The sequence below is a fragment of the Elephantulus edwardii genome, unplaced genomic scaffold (genome assembly GCF_000299155.1).
Source record: "Elephantulus edwardii isolate Elephantulus edwardi_28Jun2011 unplaced genomic scaffold, EleEdw1.0 scaffold00151, whole genome shotgun sequence".
In the NCBI taxonomy this organism is placed as follows: Eukaryota; Metazoa; Chordata; class Mammalia; order Macroscelidea; family Macroscelididae; genus Elephantulus; species Elephantulus edwardii.
The window spans coordinates 5,176,351-5,202,328 of NW_006399901.1; the positions used below are offsets into that span (position 1 = coordinate 5,176,351).

At 48.3% G+C, this 25,978-nt stretch overlaps 1 pseudogene; it reads right to left on the bottom strand.

Annotated features, from left to right (window-relative positions):
* Positions 1 to 1,469: 1,469 nt before the first annotated feature.
* LOC102872338 overlaps positions 1,470 to 25,978 on the bottom strand; it is a 50,140-nt pseudogene continuing 25,631 nt past the window's right edge.

Here is a 25,978-nt window from a genome sequence, read left to right on the forward strand (position 1 = left end):
GAAGAGTGCAGGGCTAAGCCAGCCTTCCCAGCTGTCAGTGAGGTCAAAGACATCCACACTCTTTAAAAGATGGCTTAGCTTTCTACGAAGGTAGCACCAAAAGCAAAGAAGGAAGCCCCTGCCCCTCCCAAAACTGAAGCCAAAGCAAAGGTGTTAAAGGCCAAGAAGGCGTCCTGAAAAAAAAGACCATCTGCACATCACCCACCTCCCGGCGGCCTAAGAAGCTAAGACTCCGACGGCAGCCCGGAAGAGCGCCCCCAGGAGAAACAAGCCTGACCACTGTGCCATCATCAAATTTACCCTGACCACTGAGTCAGCTATGAAGAAGATAGAAGATAACAACACACTTGTATTCATTGTGGATGTCAAGGCCAGTTAGCACCAAATTAAACAAGCTGTAAAGAAGTTCTTTGACATTGATGTGGCTAAGGTTAACGCTTTGATTAGCCTGATGGAGAGAAGAAGGACTATGTTTGACTTGCTCCTGACTATGATGCTTTGGATGTTGCCAACAAAATTGGGATCATCTAAAAAAAAAAGAAAAACATAAAAAAAAAAAAATTGGGATCATCTAAACTGAGTCCAGCTGGCTAACTCTAAATACAATTTTTTCTCACCAAACAAACAAACAGATGGATGCATTTCTGTATGTTGTTGTGGACCTTCAAGTCAGAACTGACCCATAGCTGACCCTCCAGCGCATTTTCAGAGGCAGTAAATCACACAGGAGATTGCCCAGGCTTCTCCCACAGAGCAAGCTGATGGACTCGAACCACATGCCTTTGGGTTGGTAGCACAACTCTTTACCACTAAGCCACTAGAGCTCACTGGACATATGTCATGTACTTAGAAATATAATTCATCAGAGAACAGGAATAGTAGGCACAGAAACATTTTATTATAGACTGCCGTGCTAAAGGTCCCAATTTTCAGCTCTGGCTATTCATTCTGGACCAACAATAAAAATGCTAAAGCAGATACAACCTTTGAGTTAACAGGCGTGTACATTAACTTCTGGGACCACCCGGGTCTGCACAGGCCCCAGAAGGGCCCCAGATTGGCTAGGCTCACTGAAACGAACTGAATTCTTTTTACACAGATGTAATTAACCCTGGATTGCACTCAGCTCTGCATGGTAATTATGAGGGAGCTCGTCAGGGGACTTGACAGCACTTCAAGGGGGAAAAAGGAACTGACATTGTCACCACTAACAGGACTGGAGCCCGAGAGGACTCCCAAGAGGAGGTTCTGCTAATTCTGGTCATTTTAACATGAATTTGTTGAATTGCTATTGTGCCTGATGAGCGTTTAATTCTAGGAATTGCAAAAGGAAAGGACTTGGTTCCTGCATCAAGAGGAACATTTACAACCAAGTCCATCAGGCACAGGTCAGAGAATTCTGCCAAACTCAAAGGTCCTGCCTTGGAGTCTGAACCAACTCAGCCAATCACACAGGAAGAGACCGCCCATCATCCTTGGAGCCGCTGCTGGATCCCATCCAGGGAGGAGCTGCTTTCAGGTTGGCTGCACAACTCCTGGTAGACCACGCCACCAGAGTTCCCAGGGAACTCCACAAAGGGCAGCAAGTCTCCCTGGGGAGGAGCGTGTAGGCAGCTGTGGACACACGTGGTGGTGGTGCCAAGCCCTGTCTGGGGGGCTCATGGAGGCTTCCCAGAAGGAATGATGTCAGCCAGGTCTCCGAGGATCGGTCAGCAAAGAAAAAGGGAGCAGGAAGGAGAGAGATTATGTTCCATGTTCCCCCCACACCATGGTGAGCACGGGAGGTTTGGTCTCTGTTGTCAAAAGCCCCACTATGATTCAGAAATGTCTACTAGTCAGGTTATTTTATTATTGTGATTCGAATCAAAGTTTATAAAGCAGACTGGGTTTCTATTCAACCATTTACACACGTTTTGTTTAAATCCTGAATTAGAATACCAAAAATGGCCTCGCACTCTCCCCATTTCTTCCCTGTGATTCTCATTTCCATTAATCCTTCCTGCCGTCAGGGCTTTGTCCTTGGGTGAATGCTGCTCTTCTGACCTTGCATGCTTACTTATTCTAAGGAGTCAAAGCCTCCCAGCTGTTCCTGGTCATCCTGCTTTAAGTTTAGCTGTAAAAATCCCTACAGGCCATACCACCAGAGCTCCCCAGGGAATTCCATACTGGGCCGAAGTCCCACTGCGGAGGCAATGTAGGGTGCTCCCACACGTGTGGGAGGGGTGCCAAACTCAGCCTGCGGGTTCAGAGAGGCCTCCCAGAAGGGATGAGTTAGCCGATTGTGGTGAGCTTTTGATGCAGGTTCAAAGGAATGAGTAGGGATCATACTTTTTGGGGGTGGGTCGCAGTAAGCCTGGCCTACTGTATGCTTTTTAGTTTTGTTCTACAGTTCCCCTTTTCTATCCAGTATCTTCCACTACGATCCCTGTAGAGTCGTCGGTCAGTGGCGGTATAGTCGGGCACCACCTGCTTCTTCTGGTCTCGGGGCTGTGGAAGTTAGGATTCGAGGGGTCTACTAGTTCATTGGACCACCAGATTCAAGACTTCTTTGCTTCTTCCCCCCCTTCGTTGTCCCAGTCAGGGACAGAATAATAGTTGTATTTGTTCACAAATATCAGTCAACTGCTTCTAAGTTTGGTTACTAGCAACTGTTCCCTCAGACCATGATCATCCCTGAGTGAATAATGAGAAACTTAAAATTCAGAATGTGCCAAACTGAGAACATAGGCTGATGGTATAAGCTTATGGGCAATATCAAGCCTGACAACATAACATCTTAGCATCCATGAGAGGCACTCAACCTATCTTTAAAAAACAACTAAACCATGCCTTTAATCTAAACGGTGCTTCAGAGTGTAGAGCGAATTTGCCCCTACTTAATTCTTACCATTCCTTTCTTCTGATGAAACAGTCAAGACTGAAGGGGTTTAATCTAAACGGTGCTTCAGAGTGTAGAGCGAATTTGCCCCTACTTAATTCTTACCATTCCTTTCTTCTGATGAAACAGTCAAGACTGAAGGACGATAAATGTGGGGCACCTCCCGCTCTATGACACTGCTACAGAATGTAATGTCATTCCAGCTGCGGCAACAGCAGGCTGTCCCGAGACAGCGCTTCTCAGCGAATCTACTTCAAAACTACTGGTGATGATTTAGAAGATGGGGGCAGTGGTGGCTCGGTGGCAGAACTGTTACCTCCCAAGTGAGAGACCGGGGTTTGATTCCTGGTGAATGCATGTAATGCCCTGTCACGACTGGTCAGTGGAGGCTTGTTTGTTGCTATAATGTTGAGCATGTTTGAGAAGTACTTCTAGATTCAAAGAGACTAGGAAGAAAGGCCTGGCAACCTACACATAGAAATCATTGAATGGAAACCGTTGGGATCACAACAGTCTAAATCCCAACCAATCACAGGAGAGTGCAGGACCAGGCAGGGCTGAGGTGTGTTTTAGAAAGGAACCAACCGCATGACAACAACTAAAATATGATGTGACTGCTTCCTTTTTTTTTTTTAGAGATTAGCTAAAGCCTACAGGGGGAAAGGCAGGAAACTCTTTCCACTACTCCCCCAAAGGGTCTTCCCTCATTTTTGAACTTGAGTTTGAAAGTCACCGAGACCCTGAATTGGCATCGCACCAAACTCTTGTTTATAATTTTGTGCTTCACAGAGCAATCTGCAGGGCTCTTGTTCCATGAACCCTACTTCAGAGTGTAAGAAAAACGAGGGGAAAAAACAGGACAGGCACACCTATCATCAGCCAGAGCTCCCAAATTACTTCCTCCCTCCTCCTGTGGCCCCCACCTCCGATAACGCGGAGTGGGGAAATTCCAGCCCCGCAGGGCATTATTCTTAGGAAAAGGGGTCACGGTGCAAGAAATGCTGGCAGCCCTCACTACGAATGCCTTTGCGGCTGGGGCATGCATTGTTTGGTGAGAAGGCGTGGGCTTCTCTCAGGGAGAAGGAATGTCCAGAAGCATTTCAGATAGTAAGAGGCGTTTTCTGGGCCAGCCACAGCGCTCCCCTTCTCACTGGAGGGAGCAGGGAGCAGCCAGATCCGCCAGTAAGCTTGCAAAAGTAGGATATTTCCCCCACCCCCAACTCTAACATGAATGAGACAGAAGAGATGTGCCTTGACTTATGGTTCCCCAAAACTCTTGGTGTTCTGGAAGGGACAGGCAGTGCCCTGCTCACTGGTGCCCCTGAAGGAGGGAGAGCAGAAGTAAGGGCCACATCAAGTAGGGAAATGCAATGACAGCCTATAAGACCTCGTGAGAACAGACATCCAAAGGAAATCTTTTTTGTAAACAGCTGAAAATTTCTGAGGCTCTAGACATGTTCTCAGTCCTTCTTAGATATGATATGTGGCATCATTCCATCGTCTTGAACTGCTGCACCTTAAGCCTTCAGGGGTCTCTCCTTTCCCTGTCCCGCTGCTTCTAACCTCACCCCCCCCCAAGCCTTCTGTGTGGCTGGCTTGGGGGGGGCGTCTCCAGAGAGGCCCTGCAGGACAGTACCCACAGACACATTGCAAGCCTCTCATCCATGCTGTCGACAAGTGCCAACCAAGCACCTACAAAGTGTCTCACGTGGCCAGGAACTTGCATTCATCACGGTATTGAATTCAGTATTCTCTTTAAGTAGCCACGTGCATTCAGCAAGTGCTGTCCTGGATGGGACCACGGCAGGAAGGCAGGGGGTGGAGTGACCAGCCTCTGCGCTTGGAGCCCAACTCACAGTTCCTAAGGGCTACTGTCATGACATCAACCTCCAGCTCAGGAACTTCTGGAGGTGGGGGAGTGTGTCTGTGTGTGTGACACTGTCCCCAGAGCCCAGATTCCCTGGGCTGGCTTTCCCAGGCAGCTGCAATGAGCCTTTACAGGTCATTTCTCTGCTAGATCCTGACTTCAAGGAGCAAAGGACATGGTAGCTGATTTTGACTTATGTCAGCCTCATATGTGCAGAGAGACGTCCATAGAATTTCTAGGCTGTAGCCTTTCACAAGCGGATGGCTGGACCTTTCCTTCCAAGGTGCCTCTGGGAAGGTCTGAAGTACCAAGCCTTAGCTTAGTAGTCAAGGACTTAACCAAGAGACACATGATGCTGTTGTTATTATGTGCTGTCGAGTGGTCTGCAACTCATAGCAACCCTATGTACAACAGCCCTAAACCCTGTGCCAATCTTATTGTCTCTGACACACCTACCCCTATAACCTAGTCACTGAATCAATCCATCTCATCGAGAGTCTTCCTCTCTTTCACTGATCCTCCACCCGCCCAAGCAAGACATCCCTCTCCAAGGACTGGTCCCTCCTTGCAACATGCTCTAAGTCAAACAAAACAAAGCCTCAGAATCTTTGCCTCCCAGGCAAAGTCTGGCTTCACCCTCTCCAGGAGGAATCTGTTTGTTCTCCTAGCAGCCCATGGTATATATTCAATACTCTTCTCCTACACCACAGCTCAAAGGAATCAATTCTCTTTCGATCATCCCTAGTCACTGTCCAACTCTCTGACGCATAGTAAGAAATTGTGAAAACCATCGTCTGGATCAGGCACACCTTAGTCTCTGGACTGATAACATGATACAGTTAGAAAAAGTTTCATTTGAAAAAAAGCCCACTGCCATGCAGTTGGACTCTACTCACAGCGGTTACTCCAGCGGGTTTCTGAGGCTCTAAATCCCATGGGAGGAGACTGCCCATCTTTCTCCTTTGGAGCTGCAGATGGATTCTCCTGCCTGTGGGCTAGAGGTACAACTTCCTCCGGACTAGGCCACTGGAGCTATAGTTGGAAAGTGTTACTTAATAAAAGTTTTCCTTAAAGTAACTGAAACTGGAACAAGGACAAGATGGGGATGACCAAGTCCAGCCTCGACTAACTCCACAAAGGGAAACTGTCCCCATCAACAACATCCACAGCACAAAACATAGCTACATGGTCAGACATGGGTTCCCACACTCCTGCACCATGTTCACCAATTCCCACGTACCTGTAAGTGACCACACAGACTTTACATAACCATACTCACGATTATGGGGTGTGACTGTGGGGTTTATTAGTCTACAGGCCTTAACTCAAGATAGTAACAAACAGCAGTTTATAACTAATGACCATATAACCGCTCAGTCCAGACACCGTCAAAAGGCTAGGTAGGTCTCCGTTTGTGCCTCAGTTCTCAGGGTATAGTCAAAGCAGTGAAATAGTTGGGAATATGGGATTTCTATGTTCAGCCTTTTTTTAAGAAATGCCAAACTGCTTTCCAGAGTGTTTGTATCATTTTACAATCCCACCAACAGTGTATAAGAGCTCCTATCTCGCCACATCCTCTCCAACACTTATTACTTGCTGTTCAGTTAAATGTTGCCACTGATACTGGAGTGAGATGGTATCTCATTGTGGTTTTGATTTTCATCTCTCTTATTGCCAGGGATTCTGAGCATTTCTTCATGTGTCTATTCTGTTGGCCATCTGAATATCTTCCCTTTTGAAAAGTCTTTCCATGTCTTTTGCCATTTTGTAATTGGGTTATCAGTCTTTTTCTTATGGCGGCCCTATAGAATTCTGTAAACTTTTGATATGAGACCCTTGTCTGAAATGATATTGCCAAATGGGTTTTTTCCCCAATCAGGAGGTTTCCTTTTCACTCTGCTGGAAAAGAATGCACACAGGGCAGTGTTATTCACCATTGCAAGAACATGGAAACAGCCCTAATGTCCAACCACAATACAATGGATTGAGAAATTATAGTACATTCACATGATGGAATACTACGCAGCATACAGGAGCAATTATTTTTTAAATCACTACCTAACTTGGGAGAAAGTAGAACGCATTATGCTAAGTGAACTAACAGAGTCCTATAAGGACAAATACTGTGTAAGACCATTATTGTAGAAAAAGATAACTAGTAAAACATGTATAAGGATCTAAGGGGGAAGGGTGGGAGCAGAGGGGTGATGATGGGCGAGGGGGAAGGTAATCATAGGGCCGTGCAATTTGATGGGTAGAGGGAGGGGTGGGTTAAGGAAATAGGGAAGATCCAGTGTGAAAAACAATGTATATAATCTTTGTAAGTAAAACAGTCTAAATTATAACTTAAAAAAATGGCTCTGCAGGTTGGCAACAATACACAATAGCCAAGTAATCCTCTGTCCTCCAGCATGCTTGAGTGAAGGCCTCTAACTCTGGTTCCAAGTCAGATATGTCCAAATAAACTAGCAGCTGTCCCAAATCAGACCAATATCTCTTTGACAACTACTTCTCATCCTCCAGCAAGCCTGAGCTAAGTCAACAAGTCATGGTTGTGTTCATCGGCCTCCTGTGCTGAGGCTGCATTGTGCTGGTGGAGCTCCCAGTTTGGGGCTCAAGCAGCTGTTGATGACATATACGGAGCATGTCCGGCAGAGCTGAGGAAAAGGAATGAGGTTAACGTGCTTGCAGGGCAGGCAGAGCTGAGGCGACTCGCTAAACAATGGTCTAAGAAGCTTAAGCAACAGAAAGCCATAGCAAGAGACCCACCACATTTCAGTACCTCTCAAGATTTGGTCATGATGAGCTGGGGTGCTAAGAGAAAGGTCAGTGGTTTGAGGCCAAAGTCAATGTAAGGTCGAAAGATAGGCAGTTTCTACTGGTTAAAATCTATAGCCTACAATAAAAGAGATGTAAATCAAAACCAAAATCTCACTTCAGCAGCAGTGGCAAAGGTACTGTCCAGTGAGTAAGAAATTTGAGAGAGGATGTGGCAAGATAGGAATTCATACATTGTTAGTGGGATTGTACAATGGTATAAGCACTCTGGAAGGCAGTTTGGTGCTTCCTCAAAAAGCGGAACATAGAAATTCTGTATGATTCAGTTATCCCACTGCTTGGAATAGAAATTACCCAAGAAAATGAGAGCTGAGGTTCAAATGGAGACTTGCACACCAGTGTTCATAGCAGCATTATTCACCATCGCAGGAACATGGAAACAGCCCAAATGTCCAACCACAATCGAATGGATTGAGAAATTATGGTACATTCACACGACGGAATACTATGCAGCATACAGGAGCAATGATTTTGGACATTATTACCTAACTTGGGAGGGAATGAAGAGCATTATGCTGAGTGAACTAACTCAGTCCCACAAGGACAAATACTGTATAAAACCACTGTTGCAGAATGAGTATGAGGATCAAAGTGGGGGCGGGGGGGGGGCGGAAGCAGAGGGGCTCAGGGAGAGAAGGTGATGGGGTGGTTAATCATAGGGGCGCACAATGTGACACAGGAAGTGGATGAAGGAAATGGGAAAGATCCAGTGTGAAAAACAATGTGTTAGAATTTTGTAAATAAATCAGTATAAAAAAGAAAAAGGGGGGGGTGGGGATCCATAACCTCAGAAACCCAACAGACGGTCACTCCGAGTTCATCTCTCCTGGTTTAGATGGCCTCTCAGACTACCGCTCCCCTCCACCATCCCCCAGTTTCTCTGCTCTGTCTCTAACAGTTCTACTTTTGTTTTGGGTCCCTGCTCACAGCCTTCTCTGTCTTCTGCATTCCTTCCAATGTTTATCATTTTCCTTCTGGAAGCTTCTCTTTGCCACTCTGGCCGCCACTCCTTTCGCCTAGCCTTCTCTCATTCTGCAGAAGAAACTGAGGCTTGGTGGTGAAGCCACTTGCCCAAGGTTATATGTACTTAGGAAATCCAAGACGAGTGATTCCCAGATGGTTGATGAACTCGTGGGGAAGTTATCTCCTTATCAGTACATCTATGCACAAGGAATATGAGTAACTTCTGGTGGCTTGTTGTCATATGCTGTTGAGTCACCTGCAACCCTATGTACAACAGCTCTGACACCTGCCCTGTCCTGAGCCAGTCTCACTCACTCCAACACACCAACCCTCTTTAGCCTAGTTACTGTGTCTATCCATCTCATCCAGGGTCTTCCTCTCCTGTGCTGTCCCTCCACCCTTTGGAGCATGATGTCATTAATTCTCCAAGGACCAGTCCCTCCTGGCCACATCCTAGACTCCAAGGAGAAACTTGGAGAAATCTCCTCCAAGACAGACCTATTGGTTCTCTTGTGAAAAACAATGTGTTTTTCCATGATATGTTCAAGACTCTTCTCCAGCACCAGAACTCAAAGGCATCGATTCTTCTTCTGTCATTCTTAGCCATTGTCCAGCTCTCTGATGCACAGCAAGTAATTGCGAAGGACATGGCCTGAATCAGGTGCACTTTTGTCTCTAGACTGACATCATTGCTTTTTAGTCTGATGGCTCAGTGGTAAAAAACTGGGCTGTCAACGTACCAGCACAGTTTGAATCCGCTGGGTACTCTGTGTGAGAAAGATGGGCAGGAACTTCTCCCGTGGGATTTACTGCCTCTGAAAACCCCAGGAGGGTCAGCTAGGAGTTAGTTCTGACTCAATGGAACACAACAACTTACAGTGGAGGGCACGAGGGCGATCCTGCATCAGTGCTGATTCCGGCATCATGTTCCCAAAGATGATGCTCTGGAGTGCGGTTCTGCAGAAGGTCCTGTGAGCATTCAAAGGGTGACGGAGGCAGCACCAGGCTGGCAACTTACCTTCACATGTTCAGGAGAAAAACTGGTTCTTTGTACAGTACATGCAACTTTACTCTAAGTTTAAAGTCATTTAACAGATATAGTTGTTGCTACGTACTGTAGAATTGGAAGTGATGCCATAGCCGACCTTCCAGTGGGTTTTCAAAGGCAGTAAACTGCATGGCAGATTTCCCGCCTTTCTCCCACAGAGGAGCTGGGGGATTAGAACTGTGGACCTTTGGGTTGGCAGCGTAGCACTTAGCCACCAGAACTCCTATATATATGTGTGTGTGCACATATGTATAAAAATGTATTGTTTGTTCTTATGTACTGACAAATCAGAACTGACTCAAAGCTGACCCTTCAGAGGGTTTTCAGAGGCTTTTAATTGCACGGGAGGAGACTGCCCATCCATCTCCCACAGAGCAGCTGGTGGGTCCCAAATACAAAATGCCTTTGTTTGGGTGTATAACCATCAATCTACCTACCACTATGCCACCAGATACATAGATGCCATAGATGCCACCAGAGCGCCCTCGTGTGTGTGTGTGTGTGTGTGTGTGTGTGTGTGTGTGTGTGGTGGGGGGTGGTGTTTTGTGCCATTGAGTCTCCTATGGCTCTGAAAGTCACCCTATCCATCTATCATGATGCTGCCAACTGGCCTTGTTTTCTTGATGTTGAGCTTCAATCCATACTGAAGGCTGCAGTCCTTGACCTTCTGCAGCAACTGCTTCAGGTCCCATCAGTTTCAGCAAGCAGGGTTGTGTCATCTGCATAAGGCAGGTTGTTAATGAGTCTTCCTCCACTCCTGATGCTACATTCCTCCTCATAAAGTCCAGCCTCTCAAACGCCCTGTTCCTCATACAGATTGAAAAGGTCTGGAGATAGGATGCATCGCTGACACACTCCTTTCCTGACCCTGAACCATGCAGTGTTTCCTTGCTCTGTCCTGACAGCTGCTTCCTAGTCCAAGTATTCCACATGAGCACCACTAAGTGTTCTGAGATTCCAATCCTTCAATTGGCCACAATTAGTCATGCAAAGTCAAATGCCTCTGCATGATCTATCTATCTAAATAAATGAGTCACAGTTAACTCATGACCGAACCTCCAGCAGGTTTCCAAGGCCGTAAATGGCATGGAGGAGCCTTCCCAGTTCTCTTCCGATGAGCTACTGTCAGAGTCACACGACTGGACACTAGAGTTACGGCCTCTGGATTAGCAGTTCAACTCCCTTGGGACTGGACCACTAGAGCTCTGTAAATGTATTCTAACCCACTGCTGTCAAGTCACTTTCAACTCACAGTGAAAGGATATAAATCTTTATGGGCAGAGAGCACCCATCTTTCTCCCATGAAAGGGCCGGTAGATTTGAACCACCAATCTTTTAGTTAGCAACCTAACTACTTAATGTATTACACCATCAGAGCTCCGCGCGTGCGCGCGCGTGTTGTTATTGTGTTACGTGCCACAGAGTTGGAACCAACTCATAGCTGATCCTGCAGCAAGTTTTCAAAGGATGTAAACGGCACAAGAGATCCCCCATCTTTTCCCAGTGGAGTAGCTGGTGGATTTGAACTGTGCATCTTGGGGTTGGCTGCACACAACTCCTTACCGCTCTGCCACCAGAATGACTACATATGTATGTATTTATGTATGTGTGTGTGTGAATACATATGTTCATGAGTATATATCTATGTATTTATTTATTTTATTTTATTCCACTTCATTGGAATTTGGAGCAACATTATTTAAACTCTTTCGGTTATTCTCTCTTGTTGCTGTCAAGTCAGAACCAACTCGTACCTGACCCTCCAGAGGATTTCTAGAGGCTGTACGCTGCACAGGAGGAGAATGCTCACCTTCCTCCTTTGGAGCAGCTAGTGGCCTTGAACCATATGCCTTGGGGTTGGCAGCACAGCTTCTTATCCACCAGGCCGCCACAGCCCTTTCTTTACTGGGAGGTATGACAACTTGGGATCGTTTGACTCATTACAATCACTGACCTATTTTCTTAAAGGTTCCCCTTCAACCTTCTGCACACTCACCTCCTCATCAGCTGATATTTTTCCCTGCGTGCAGTCCACTCCCCTCCGGAAGCTTTCAGAACAGAAGCAGGAAGGATCCCTGCTTAGCGCACAGAGAAGCAGTGAGAACATGAAGTTGGTTCTACTCTCCCATTCATCCTGATCCGTGTGCAACCACATTCTGAGGGCCTTGATGGTGGAAGGCCCCATTCCGTCATTTTCCGGCTCCGAGACCACATTTCTGGAAGACAGCGGCTGCCCTGCCCTGCGGCCTTCCATTGTGATGGGCGGCAGAGCCAGGATGCCACAGCCCTGCCAGGATGTGACTCAGCATCCTGTTTTCAATGTCTGGGCGGCCGGCAGCTCTGGCATCCAGTGCTGGTACTGACTTCACCTCTGCAGACCACAAATACCAGGTTAATTGGTGGGATGGGCATGCAGCAACAGCCACAGACCTCAGGGCCAAACCTGAATCAATGGACACCCTAAGGTATCAGTAAGAAAAGTTCATCAGAGAAACTGACAGTGATCTAGTTTCGATACACCGTGACCCAAACAGACCAACTGCTCTCTTTGCTTTGGCTACCAGGACGCTCAGACAGAGTCAGCATTGGAAGAGACCTCTGACAGCTCACCAACATTCTGTTAGACATTCCATACTTCATCTGATTTCCCTGTTTTTTCTATGCCTCAATGTCCTCATTAGTGGTTTTATTATTCTCTTTCCATTTTTTTGGGGGGGCCACCCCAAAGGGCAGACAGGTTTACTGGGTCACAATGGTTGGACTTGGCCATGCACTCCAATTCACCCTTCTTCTTGATGGCATAGGAGTTGGAGGAGCCCTTGGCTGCACTGATGAGCTAGCTCATCGGCCAGGCACTCAGCAATGGCCTTGATGTTCTGGAAGGCGGCCTCACAAGCACCCGTGCACAGCAGCCAGGTGGTTTGGTTGGCACAGCGCAGTGGAGACACGTCCACTGCCTGCCGCATCACTGTTCCAGCTCTCCCAATACGTGTTGAGTCCTCTCAGGGGCCACTATTGATGATGGCACTCACCAGGACCTGCAGAGGTTCTCCCCAGTGAGCAGGTGGATGATCTCGAAGGCGTGCTTGACAATGCGCACAGTCAAGAGCTTCCTGCCGCTGTTGCAGCTGTACATCATCATGGAGTTGGTGAGTATTCTCTTTCAATTTTATAAGCTGTTTGCAATCCCTTTGACAATGAAGGATGGAAGACAGGAGCATCTACATCAAGTCCTGGAGGACTGTTGTTGTTAAGCGTCATCAAGTCAAGCACGACTCATAGCAACTCCTAGTGACCCTGTGAACAAAAGATCTGAACCCTGCTATCCTGCGCCATCCTCACAGTTCCTGACACACAGGAGCCCACTGCGGCAGTCACTGTGTCACTCCACCCGGTTGAGGGTCTTCTCCTTCGCCGACCTTCCACCCTTCCCAGCATCATGTCCTTCCCCAAGGAACACGTCCTCCTAGCAACAATAAAGGGCTGCTTTTTGCTCAGTGTATAATCCCTAGCACACAGCACAGACCAGCTCACAAACAAACCTCCAAGCAGTAAATACACCTTGGCTGAACTGACAAACAAAGCAAATAATTAGAAATAAGAACTGCCTATGTTAGCAGGTTGCTTCTTCAACCATACATTTCCCTCCTGCCCTGGGTGGCTGCATGGAGTTCTGAGGGCTTTGGGGGAACATTCCTGCTGCTTCAGGTGACCAGTGCTTCAGGAGCCACTCCTGACTTTCCACCTGCAACAGACGCAGCATGGAACAGGCAGGCCCAGGCATCAGGAAAATGACAAGTGCTGGAACCAGCACAAGTCTCTCCAAATCACGACAAACTGTGTCTTCGCTTCTGGGAATTCTGACCAGGCCTGGATTTGGAAAAACACACCTGGACAATAGCTTTCCAGAATGTGTGCCTAGCATTCTGTGGTGGCAGGTAGCTCCCTGGCAGAGGGAACACTCCATCATGCACAGCCACTGGACAACCTTTTTTCAAAGTCTTGGAAAAATAGCTCAAAAGAAGCCATTTAAATGTTTTTAAATGAGTAAAAAAAAATAAACAGCAAGTAAGACATGACATTTTCCAGATAAAAGCGTGGCGCCCTGGGCCTTTGGCACGTGGCAGGAGAGCACCATCTGGAAGGGGCACGTGACCGGGCTGCTGGGAATGGGTCAGCGGAGCATGGAGGGAAAGCAGGTCAAGTGTGGGTTCTTTTACCCTCGTGGATCCCGTGTGGCCCACCTTCAGGTCACTGTGTTGTTGCTGAGTGCCAAAGAGTTGATGACGACTCAGTGACCCCAAGAACAATGGGTCTGAACCTTGCTCTGTCCTGTGCCATCCTCATCATCTCTGATAGGGCTGTTACAGTCATCATGTCAATCCATCTTGTCAAGGGTTTTCTTCTCTTATGTGGACCCTCCTCCTTTCCCAGCCCGAAGTCCTTTTCCAAGGCCCCTCCTGACAACATGCCCAAAATATGTGAGAGGAAGTTTTGCCATTTTTGCCTTTAAGGAACATCTTGGTTGTGCTTTCTCCAAAACATACCTGTCTGTTCTAGTAGTTTGTAGGATGTTCAGCACACTTCTCTAACACAATTCAAAGGCATCGATTTCTTCTTCTGTCATCTTTATTCTCTGTCCAACTCTGACATGCAATGTAAGTAACTGAAAAGACCATGGCTTATATCAGGTGCACCTTAGTCTTTAAACTGACCTCCTTGCTCTTAAGCACTCTGGAGAGGTCTCAAGGTCAAGCAGCAGATTTCCCCGGTGCAATGTGTCTTTTGACCTCTAGACTGCTGTTACCAAGGGTGTTGACTGTGGATCCAAGTAAGATGAAATCACTGATGTTGCCTATCAACCACCTTAAGTCCAGCCATGGAGGAGCAGGTCAGACGATGCTACTGCCAATGAAAACAGCAGGCCCCCCCTAAGTCCAGGTTAGCTGTGGCTCAATTACAGAGCCCGAGAGTCCCATGTGGAAGAGAAGGCTGGATCCACAGCTGATGCTTCTCATGCATTGCCAACGGCCATCAGCCAGGGCAGGCTTCCAGACTAAGGTGAGTAGGAAGAAAGACCTGGTGATCGATCTATTGCTAAACATCAGCCAACAAAAAGTCCCCAACAATCTGATCTGTAAATGATCCTGGGGATCAAGGAGGCTTAGCCAGCATCTTGTTTCACTGTAGTGGGGTCCCCATAAGTTGAAAGGCTGACTTGACAGCAGCCCAGACCAAGAACCCCCCTGCACGTCTCGCAAGAGCCAGGAGAGTGGGAGGAGGCCCCTCCATTCAGACCCCACCCCAGAGCTCCTGGCAGCAGCCCCCTGCATCACCTTTGCCTCTGTCCCCTTGCCATTCTCTAAAAGACAAGTGGTCTGTCCACCTGGAGTTCATCGCAGCCGTGGGAACCATCACCAACCCTTCCTGAGCCCCCACCGGACTGTGGAAGCCCCTGGGCCTGGCTGCGGCCTTGCTACACCGACCACTTGGCACGCCCTTGCCAGGGCTTCTCATCGGGGTTCTGATTAATCCTGTTTTCTCATTTTCAGCCGGCCTTGAAGCAGAACGACCCATCTGGATGTTCTCCTAGACGCAGGAATTTCCTAAGCAGCTGTCCAAGTCCAGACATCTGACCAGAGGGAGGGCAACTGCTGCCAAAGGCGCCTTAGAAAGGCAGGACCCTGGTGGTGGAGGGACCCTCTTACGGTGGAGAGTGGTGGGCAGCTGACACCACTGAGATGAGCAGCATGGGGGGGCGGGTCCTAGCTGGGGGAGTGAAGCTCACTCCCTTTCTGGGGTTAGATGAGCTCTTTGCCTCAAGGTCAGACCGTGACCTTGACCTGACAGGGACACCCCCTACACTTGCTCTTGAACCTGATTTTGTTCCCTCAGGGAACAGAAGGTACTTCTTGGGGGTCAGCTACAAGTCATTATCAACACAAAAAGGACCCCCAAGCTTGCATTTGAAAACCATAATTCAGTCCTGTTTGTTCCTGGCACACAGGAGGAATCAGAGGCCCTGAGAGGCGAAGTGACTTGCCTAAGGTTGCACAGCCTGGGATAGAATCTCCTCCCGGCCTCTGTCCCCTTTACTCCGAGCATCTCCTGTATCACTGCTATGAAGCACGTGCGGTCCCAGAGGGTGCACGCATGTGCATTTGCTCTTCTTGCACGTAGCTGTACAGCTGAGTCAGAAGTGACTCACAGTTTATCGTCCGGTGGGTTTTCAGACTCTGTAAAGTGCATGGGAGGAGACTGCCCATCTTTCTCCCACAGAGCAGGCGGTGGACTTGAACTGCACTCCTTCGGGCTGGCAGCGCAATTCCTTACCACTTGGCTATCAGAGCTCCCCTCGCATGCAGAGCGCCAGGAAGGACAGCTGGTCCTGCAGCATCTTTTCGAAGCCTAAATACCAGTCCTCTGAATGGTCAACAAAACCTACTAGACTCAGCACAGTGCAATTTCAATTAGCCTTAATAATACCTTTAATTAAGCATTCCCACAGAATCAACTTAAAATTTAACTCTTCCCTCTATTCTCATTTTTCTTTGCCTGCAATTGTTGTTGTGGTTAAGTGCCGTCGAGTCGCAGGCGACTCATAGGGACCCTATGAAGGAGAGTCCTCGACGCTTGGGTGCCTTTCATCCTCTCTCCAGGTTCATAGGGTTTCCAGAGGCAAGTAATTATGGAAGTGGATGCCACTCCTCCCTTTTCTTTGCCTAGAGGGATTATATTTTAGTCTCTTCTTACTACATTTTGGAGGAACATTCTTCTAAGTCATACAGCACTCTGGTCAATTTGTTGTGGTGAGGTAATCTGGACTTGCTGTGCCACTGGGGGTCTCAAATGGCATAACGGAACAACTGTGCCATAAGTGTGCCAAACACCAGAATGGCCACCCATCGTGGGCAGTGTTTGGTGGAGCTCCTAGATTGATTCAAGTTTGGAAGCAGAAGTGATATCCACTTCCTAAACCACATGCCTCTGGACACTCTATGAACTTGGAGAAATGATGATAGTTATAGAAAGGCTTCAGGCCTTTTGTTCATATATATACATATATGAAAGGCCTTTGTATTGAAAAGTCAGTTGGGACTGAGGGTCTAGTGTTATTTATTTTGGAGGAACATTCTTCTAAGTTGTACAGCACTCCTCTGTCAATCTGCTGCACTAAGGTAATCCGGGTTTGTTGTGATGCTGAACTTTGTGTCATTGAGGGGTCAAATGTCATAATGGCTGCCCATGGTGATAGTGTTTGGTGGAGCTCCCAGGTGAAGACAGGTTTGGAAGCAGGAGTGGCATGGAATGAGAATAGTTATAGAAAGACTTCAGGTCTTTTGTTCATAGGGTCGCTATGAGTTGTGTTCAACTCAACGGCAATCAGTAACAACAACAAAAAGAGGGTAAGTTTTCTAAAAAGAAAAGGAAGAAAAAGAGTCAAGCATTTCTCCTCAACCAAAAATAGATAAGCTGGATGCAGGGAAATGCAATACAGGAGGAGGCTAACCATTGTTCTGTGCCTTCAAGATGGAAGCAGCCAAAGCAAGTTTTAAGAGGCTGTAAATCACACAGGAGGAGACTGCCCATCTTTCTCCCTCAGAGCTGCTGATGGACTTGAACTTCTTGACTTTGGGCTGGCAGCACAATTCCTTATGACTAAGCCAACAGAGTTCCCTAAGGGGTTGCTTAGACATTGTAATTAAGTGTCCACATTAATCAATGGCAACGAATGTTATAAAACAAAATGTCTCTAATAGCATGGACAACCACTATGATTTAGAAACCATGATGTAAAGAACTTTTTTTTTATTTAGGAAAAAAAAGTGTCTTTCCTTTAAACTGAGGCCAAATTAAATTGTATAAACTGTAATTCAATGGTCAAAACTTATTCTAAAGTCAAGTTGAGAAGGCAAGGATGGGCAAGGAAGCTGGATAAATGCAAGCTGAGCAGCCAGGACAGAGACAGTGAAAATACTGACACTCTTGGTAATGGCTCCCACGTGCCACCCTCACCATCTCCGATCTCCACCACACTCAAGCCTACGGCTGACGTCACTGAGTTAGTTAGTCAGGGTCCTCCCCGCTTGCTGCTGACCCTTTACTTTCCCCAGCATGATGTCTTTGCCAAGGACTAGTGCCGTTGGTAACATGTCCAAAGTCTGAAGTAAAATGTCACCACCCGTGCGTCTGAGGGGCACCCTGCGTGCACTGCCTCACAGGCAGATTTGTGTACACAGACTGGAGCACTCGGCATTAGACTAGAGGCGTCTACAGAAGACTTCAACACACTGACAGGTGGAATTCAAAGCTACCCTCACGTCCCCACTGCATGGCATCTGCATTTAAATAAAGGGCCAGAGAAGGTGATGGGGTAGCAACCCCCTTAAGGAGGTACACGGCAGAAAAGACGAAACGACCCCCCAAAAGCCCTTTCTGTCACATCAACTCCACAGAAGCTAACTTTCCTCTTGGTCTTCAAGAGGCCACCATGACTTCTACAGCGGCAAGAAAACAAATTCTGCCAACAATTTCTCTGAGCTTGAAAGAAGACCTTGACCTTCAGCTGAAACTCAAGTCCCATCTGACATTCTGATTACTGCCTTGTAAAAAACCTTCAGCAAAGAAGCTCGGGCGGCATAGCACCATTAAGTGCTGGGCTACTAACTCAAAAGGTCAAGGGGGTCGAATCCATGAGGTGCTCCGTAGGAGAAAGGCAAGCAGTCTCTCTCCACACAGATGTACACTCTCAGAAACCTGAGGGAATGTCCCTATGAGCTGGACTCAATGGCAGTAGGTGGTTTTTTGGGGGTTTGTTAAGACCCTGAGCAGAGGATCTAGTGCAGCTATGCAGACGCCTGACCTGTGGAAACAGACAAACATACGAGTGTTGTTTTAAGCTGTCAGGTTTGTGGTAACTTGTTATGGAGCGATGGACAACACCAGGGTGACCTACACGCCTCCATCTGGGCAAGCTGCAGTGGGCAGGGGCTCAGTAACTGTGGACAGGACTTAACTGGACAGACGATCCACAGGGGTGGAATCCTCGCCTTGCATGCCGGAGACCCTCAGTGAGATGGACTGATGCAGTACAGCAGGGAATGAGGTGGGCACTGCCCTGTGAGGTGTCCGTCAAGGTGCTGCGAGCTGACCGGACTTGATGGCAAACAGCAGCAACAACCTCATCTGCAGCCTCGTGTGCTTAGGATGCTAAGTAAGTTTCTGTGGAGTTCTAGACTAAGAAAGACAAGGCAGCAAGGCCTGGAAATCTGCTGCCCAAAGCCAGTGAAGGAGAACACTACAGATCACAGGGGCCCCTTCATGTGTGGAGTCACTACGAACTGGAGGGGCCGGCTTGTCTCTTTACGCAAGGTATCACCACGAGCTGGGGGACTGCTAAAGGCAAACAATCGCAACAGGACAGCAAAGTTCAGGCCAAGAGAAGCCATTCTGAAGGCCAGACAGGAGCCCAAAAGGGTGGAACGGCACCAAAAAAGAAGGGGTGCAGAATGAAGATGGATGAGCCATGGTCTGCAAAGCAGGGACACACCTGCCCTGCCCCACCCTGACACTGTGGGGGAGAATAGAAGGTACACCAGCATTTCAGAAGGACAGAAGGGAAATGGTACCCCCAGACTTAGGCCAGAAAAGAAGCGAGTGAGGGGGTGAGGCTGAGGTGTGACGGAGTTTAGTTTTCCATCGCAACTGAGCATGAACTGTTGTTTTGTTGTGTACTCTAGTCGGAACTGACCCATCTCCAGGGGGTTTTCAGAGGCAGTTAATCGCAAAGAAGGAGACTGCTCATCTTTCCCCTGTGGAGCAGCTGGTGGCCTCGAACCGTAAGCCTTCGAGATTGCAATATAGCTTCTTGCCACTCAGCCACCAGAGCTCCCTCCAAGCGTGAAAGCAAACAAAATTCTGCTAAGGCCCAAATGTGTGCCCCAGTGGGGTGGGGGTGGGTGCAAAGAAGAAAGAAAACGCAAAGAACCCTAATGAAACACCTTCATGAACTTGACTTGGAAATATCAGATGAAAAAAAACCCCAAAATACCCAACAACCAAACAACAAAACCTTCAGCAGTGGCTTCTGCTCTACACTCTGGGGAGAACACAGCCATATTATCTCCCTGGTGCCTGGCCTGGCAGGCAAGCACGTCTGTCTCGTGCCAGACGGGGCGGCTCCTAGGCTGGAGCGGGAGCCAGGGGCGGCTGCCAGCGGGGCCATCTGCTCCCTGATTCCCACAGTCTGAGAGGCAGGGTCTCAGCTGGGCCCGATGGAGGCAGCTGTGGGCTGCACACGAGGGAAGCAGGGCAAAGGAAAGCCAGCTGGGTCCACACGGCTCCTGATTTAACTGTCCATCTTCATTTTGGGCAAGAGAGTCCGGCCTGGAGGCATTTCCCAGAAGCCCTTAAGGAATGTCAAGATGCCAACGATGGTTCTGCATGGCTTATGTGCCACTCTGCATCATGCAGGAATGTCGCCTACGGGGACAGTCTGGAGGCTGCTCCAGTCCCAAGGTCCTCTCAAGTTGGGCCCCAGTATGACAGAGCAGGCACGGCCCCCAAAGGGCTTCAGTGCTGTAAACCATCCTGTACAGGAGCGGCCCCTCCTGAAGACTGAGCTCCCAGCCACTGTGCACCTGCCCCAGTGCTGGCATCTCCACTTGAACCACCCTCAGCAACCCAGACAGGCAGGAGACGTGTCGGATTTAAAATACACACACACACACACACTCACTCACTCACTCACTCACTCACTCACTCTATCAAGCCTCCCAGAAGTACGATAACTTATGGGGCAAAGTGACAGCTCCACATGCAGACTTCAAGTTCCAAACCCTGGTTTGTCCGCCTCCAGCTCCATGCTGTTTCCTCTACTTTCCTCATCATAAAACCCACTGCACCCCACCTCACTGTGCCCTCCTGTGTGCAGATCACAACTGCTCCTCAGGGTTTTCAGGGCGGTGACTTTTCAGATGCACACTGTCGGGCCTGTCTTCCAAGGTGCCAGTGGCTGGGTTTGAATCACCAACCTTTGGCTTGGCAGTCAAGTGATGAACTGTGTGCGCCACCTCAGGATTCCTCTGGTCCTCAGGAAACCAAAAAACCAAACACAATACTGTTGAGTCTGTTCCAATTCACAGCTGACTCTGCACTGGGTTTACAAGGCCATACACCTTTAGAGGAGGAGACATCTCCCTCTTTCTCTCATGAAGCAGCTGGTGGATCTGAACCATCAACCTTTTGGTTACTCATGATGCCACCAAGGCTTCTTTCAGTGCTGATACACAAGTGCAATCTATGCAGAATGACAACAGAGCTGATGTGCTTAACTTGCTTAAATGGTACACGGAGGTACCTAGCTGTGCTCTGTCAACCAGGGAAGCACCTGCATTGGGAGATGATAAAAGCATACTTATCTGTGACACACGCAGGTGCAGGCACCATCAAGGAGAGGGAAACCAAGAGCTACGTGCTTTCTTAGAAGTGAGACATCGTGCTTTCTTAGAAGTGAGACATCGCAAAGGTTTGGGGTGGGAGCTACTGTCAGCTGATGATAAGGGCTCCTGAGAAAAAGGAACTGGCTGGGGCCAAGTGCAAGGTCACAGCGACCACAGAAGGGGCAGGAGGAAGGTCATCTCATTAGGGGAAGGCAGAAGCCAGAGAAGACTCTGGGGGTGAGCCAGGGGAGGGGCGCTTCAAGTGGGGCTGCGGGAATGAGGTAAAGGCATCAGTAGAAAAAGAGAGCCAACACGGAATGAGGACAGGTATAAGGGCCTGCATGACAGAAAGGGCTGGGAAGAGCAGGGCAGCTAAGAAAATGAGAGCTACCAACTGAATCACGATGGGAACGGCATGTGTCAAAGATGACTGGAAAAATGAACCTCGGTTACAGGGACACTGAGCAGAGGAATATCCTGCTGCTTAGTCCTCAAGTGGCTCAGACAGCTGTATCACCACCTGAGGCCCCCAACTCTCCTTCCCAGGATTGTGGTGGGGATGAAACAGGACCAAATGCAAGGGTGCTAGTCAGAGGGAGCCAGGCCCCCGACTCGTCTTTGTTTTCTTTATTTTTAAATTTTTTTTTAAGGTGTGTGTGTGTGTACCATCAAATCAGATCTAACTGGTACAAGAGGAGATCGCCCCTCCTTCTCCAGCAGAGCATCTGGTGGATTCTAACCATGTACCTCTGGGATTGCAGTGCAGCTTCTTGCCACTATGCCACCAGAGCTCCCTTCGTCTTTGTTTTCTAAGGCCCCCTATGGACCCAAACTATAAAAAGAAAGAGGTCTTTTATTAGCCACAAGGGCTACGGACACATTTTCGAATCACTGCTCTTTCTAAATTCTTGTTAATGGAAACACATTCAAAATAGTATGCCGTCAGCTGGTAAAAATTAAGTGAGAAATGACGGCCAGTGAAGGCTGGACAACATGACCACCTTGTCACTGAAATGCATGTACAGAGGGAGACGGCAGAATGGCGAACGTTTTCTTTCTTCTGTATTTACCACAGGTAGAAAGAAGAAAACTCCAACACTCAAAGTCAATGGTGTTGAGTCGGATTTATCTCACAGCTGACCCTCCAGAGTCTGGCGCACGCATGGGAGGAGAACTGCCCATCTTCCTCTTGCAAAGCTGAGGATGTGTTGGGTTTTTTCTTTTCTTTTAAATGCCTTTTATTCAGTCTGAGAGAAAAATGGATAGCATGGATGCCTTAAAGTCCGTTTTTTGTTATCTCAGACTCAGGGTAGACTTTTCCAGGATGGCCAAGGGTCAGGGGAAAGGAATGTGGGGCATCAGGGAGGGCAGCGTGCTGCCTCTTGATGAGGTTGCTTGTCCACGTCTCTTCCCCGTGATGCTCTCAGATGTCCGGTGTCTGATGTTGCAGGTACATAGCTAACACACTTCTTTCAAGTATTTTACCAGTTTCTCATGTTAGGGTCCCTGACCGTGTGGAGCGTCTCAGAAAGCAGCTGCTTCAGTGACAACTCTCCCAAGGAGGGTGCATAGGGCCTGGTGGGCTTCCCGTGCACACCGGACCGGCACTTGGATGGCTGCACCCCCAAAATGCGCTTCCATGTGCCAGGCTGTGGATGGTTTTGAACCTCCAGAGAGGTGCAGCCTTTAGCTTAAGTAGCACAACTCCTTAAGACTAGGCCATCAGAACTCCAAGAATACTGTCTGCCCTTGAGTCAGAACTTGACTTAGGGCTGACCCTCCCCCCCCCCGCCATGCACTCTTGGAAGATGTAAATTGTGCAGAAGAGCCTCCATCTTTCTTTACAGGAGCAGCCGATGGATTCGAACCACTGGAGAGGGGCTGCCTGTGGATGATGCCACCAGAGCTCCCTATGTATTTACCATAATTAGAAAAAAAAGGACCAAAGGCATAAATACAAAATTGTTGTTAGGTGCTGTTGAGTCAAGTGACCCTATAAACAAGACCTGAACCCTGTCCCATCCTGCAGTATCCTCACACTTCCTGACACACAAGAGCCCACTGCAGCAGCCACCGTGTCAATCCACCTGGTTGAGGGTCTTCCTCTCCTTCAGCGACCTTCCTAGTGTATAGTTCAGAGGTCAGCAATTTGAACCCATCTCCTGTTTCCAGGAAGAAGGTTGTTGCAGTCTGCTTCTTCAATGATGGATGGCCCAGGAAACCCTATAAAGCAGTTCTAGTCTGTCCTCTATATAGGGTTGAAGTGACCTGACAAAGGGTTTGGTTAGGGATTTTAGCAAATGTGGCTGTGACGTGTCATCAAAGTTCATTCTGACTCACAGTGACCCTCCAGAGTGGAGCAGAATTATCTCATAGGCTTCCTAAGGCTGTGATCTTTACGGGAACAAATCACCAGGTTGTTCTCCCAAGGGTTCGGATTGCTACCCTTCTGACCAACAGCCAAATACTTAACCATTGGGCCACCAGGGCTCCTTACCTAATACACATTACTCAACTCACTGCCGCTGAGTCACAATTTGCTGCCAATCACACAGGAAGAGACTGCCCATCTTTCTCCCTTAGAGCAGCTGATGTATTTGAACTCCTTGCCTCTGGGATGGCAATGCAACTCATTACTCACTATGCTATCAGAGCTCCCTAGGACATACTAAATGCTGATTATAAATCGGGCTCTTCTCTGGGAAGATAAAAACAAGAGCTCTTTGTCCTAAAGACAAACTAAGTTAAACACTGTCTGCCGCAAGAGGTCCTAAAGACAGAGATGAGCTCAGAAGTAGGTGGGATCTAGACCCTCGGTCAGGCTGGGGGAAAGTTAGGGGAAGGCCAATGACCCCATGCAATGACCCCACGCTTGGGTCAGTAAGTTCCCCTCCCTGTTCCTCCTCCTCTTCCTCTCCACTTCCGCTTCCTACAGACAGTATTCCTCCATGCCTCCCCCACCCGCAGAAACCTGCTCCATTACAGCCCCCACTGGGGAGTCTGGCTGTGTGTTTCCAGCCTGCAAAAAGCCTCATGCTCCAGGACACCCGAAGCCCCAGAGTGAGAAGGCAAATCTTTCATCGCTTCCTCCGGAGAACTAAAGAAAACCCAAACCGCTGCCGGCCATCAGACAGGAAGCAGCTCAGAGTGGAGCCTGCAGTGGGTGTCTGAGGCTATGCACCCATCTTTCTCCTGCAACCCAGCGCTTCAGTGAAGATGGCGCTTAGATTTTCTAACCGAGGAAGCCCGGGTGGCCTAGTGATAGGAGCTGTGCTGCCAGCCTGAAGGACTATGGTTCAAATCCACCAGCTGCTCTGCAGGAGAAAGATGGGCAATCTCCTCCTGTGCAATTTACTGCCTCTGAAAACCTGCTGGACAGTCAGCTATAGGTAGCTTCCGACTCGATGGTATGTAACAGCAACAACAGTAAAAATGAGAGGTGCTCTGTACAGGGAATGACGAGGCACCTCTCTCCTCTCTGGGGGTTTGAATCCACCACAGTTCTACAGGGAAAAGACAGTCAGAAGATCCCACATGATTTATAGCCTCCAAAAACTCTGTGGAAGATCAATTATAATTCAACAGCACCGAGTTGGGGTGTTTTGGGATTTTTTTTATCTGTTTATTTCCGTGCTCACATGATGTTTAGAAACTATGCGAGAGCTTCCCTCTGCCTTCACTAAAACATGCAGCGACTTCAAAGGCAGGCCAGCTTCCTGGTGCTGACGAAGGCCAGGGCCCATGTCTGAGCACACACTGCCCTTTCCAATCGGGCTTGCCCCTCCGTCCAAGGTGAAGCAAATGTATTGATAAAAGAGCAGTAATCCCTGTAACTCTGTTTTACTTTTCTGAAACTCCAACAGCCAGAGTTTGAGACTGATGTCCCACTGCTGAGGGATTCCACAGAAGTGCTGACCCAGGCAAACTGGCAAAGCCAGGATAAAGCAACACAAGACTCCCGGATGGCTGTCGAGTCAGAACCAGGACCAACTCATAGCTGACCTCAAGCGGGTTTTCAGAGGCTGGGAGTCACACAGAGAAGATTGCCCATCTTTCTCCTGTGGAGCAGCTGGTGCATTCAAACCCACTACCTCTGTACTGACGGCACAACTCCTTACCCACCAGGCTACCTACTAGAGCTCCCTTAACAAAGCAAAGTAGAACCCAAAGCCATTACCCTCAAGTCAGTGCTGACTTGTGGCGCCACCATGTGCTACAAAGGAGAACTGCACTCGGAGAGATTTTCAAGGCTGTGACCGTTTCAGAAGCAGATCACCAGTCCTTCCTCCCTAGGCACCTGTGTGAGTTTGAACTTCCATCTTGACATCACTAGTCAAACGCTTAGCCCTCTGCACCACCCAGAGAATGAATTAAAAAAACCAAACAGACCAAAAAAACCCAACACAAACTCACTGCCACTGAGTTAATTCTGAAAATCTGCTGCATAGCAATGGAAGCTGTAAATCTTAACAGGAGACTGACCTTGGCGTCTCTGGGAGATCTGAATCACCACTGGAGACTCTGTTGTCATGCACCTTCCAGTTAGAACCTTGGAATCAACTCATAGTTGAGGCCGTGAAGCGCACAGGAGAGGACGGCCATCTTTCTCCAGCAAAGGATGTGAACTACATACCTTCAAGTAAGCAACACAACCCCTTACCACTAAGCCACCAGCACTCGCTGGAGACCCGAAGCCTTTTGATTGACAGCACCACTCAGCATAGTACAGACTATGCCTTTTCTGACAAAAGAAAATAAAAAATATTTTTGTGGCTTATTAATGAATAAAGTAACTTATAGCTTCCCAGAGGCACAAGGTTCGAATCCACCAGCTGCTCTGTGAGAGAAAGCTGGGCAGTCTCCTCCTGTGCAATTTACAGCTTCTGAGAACCCCCTGGAGGGTCAGCTATGAGTCAGTTCCAACGCAACAGCACAAAACAACA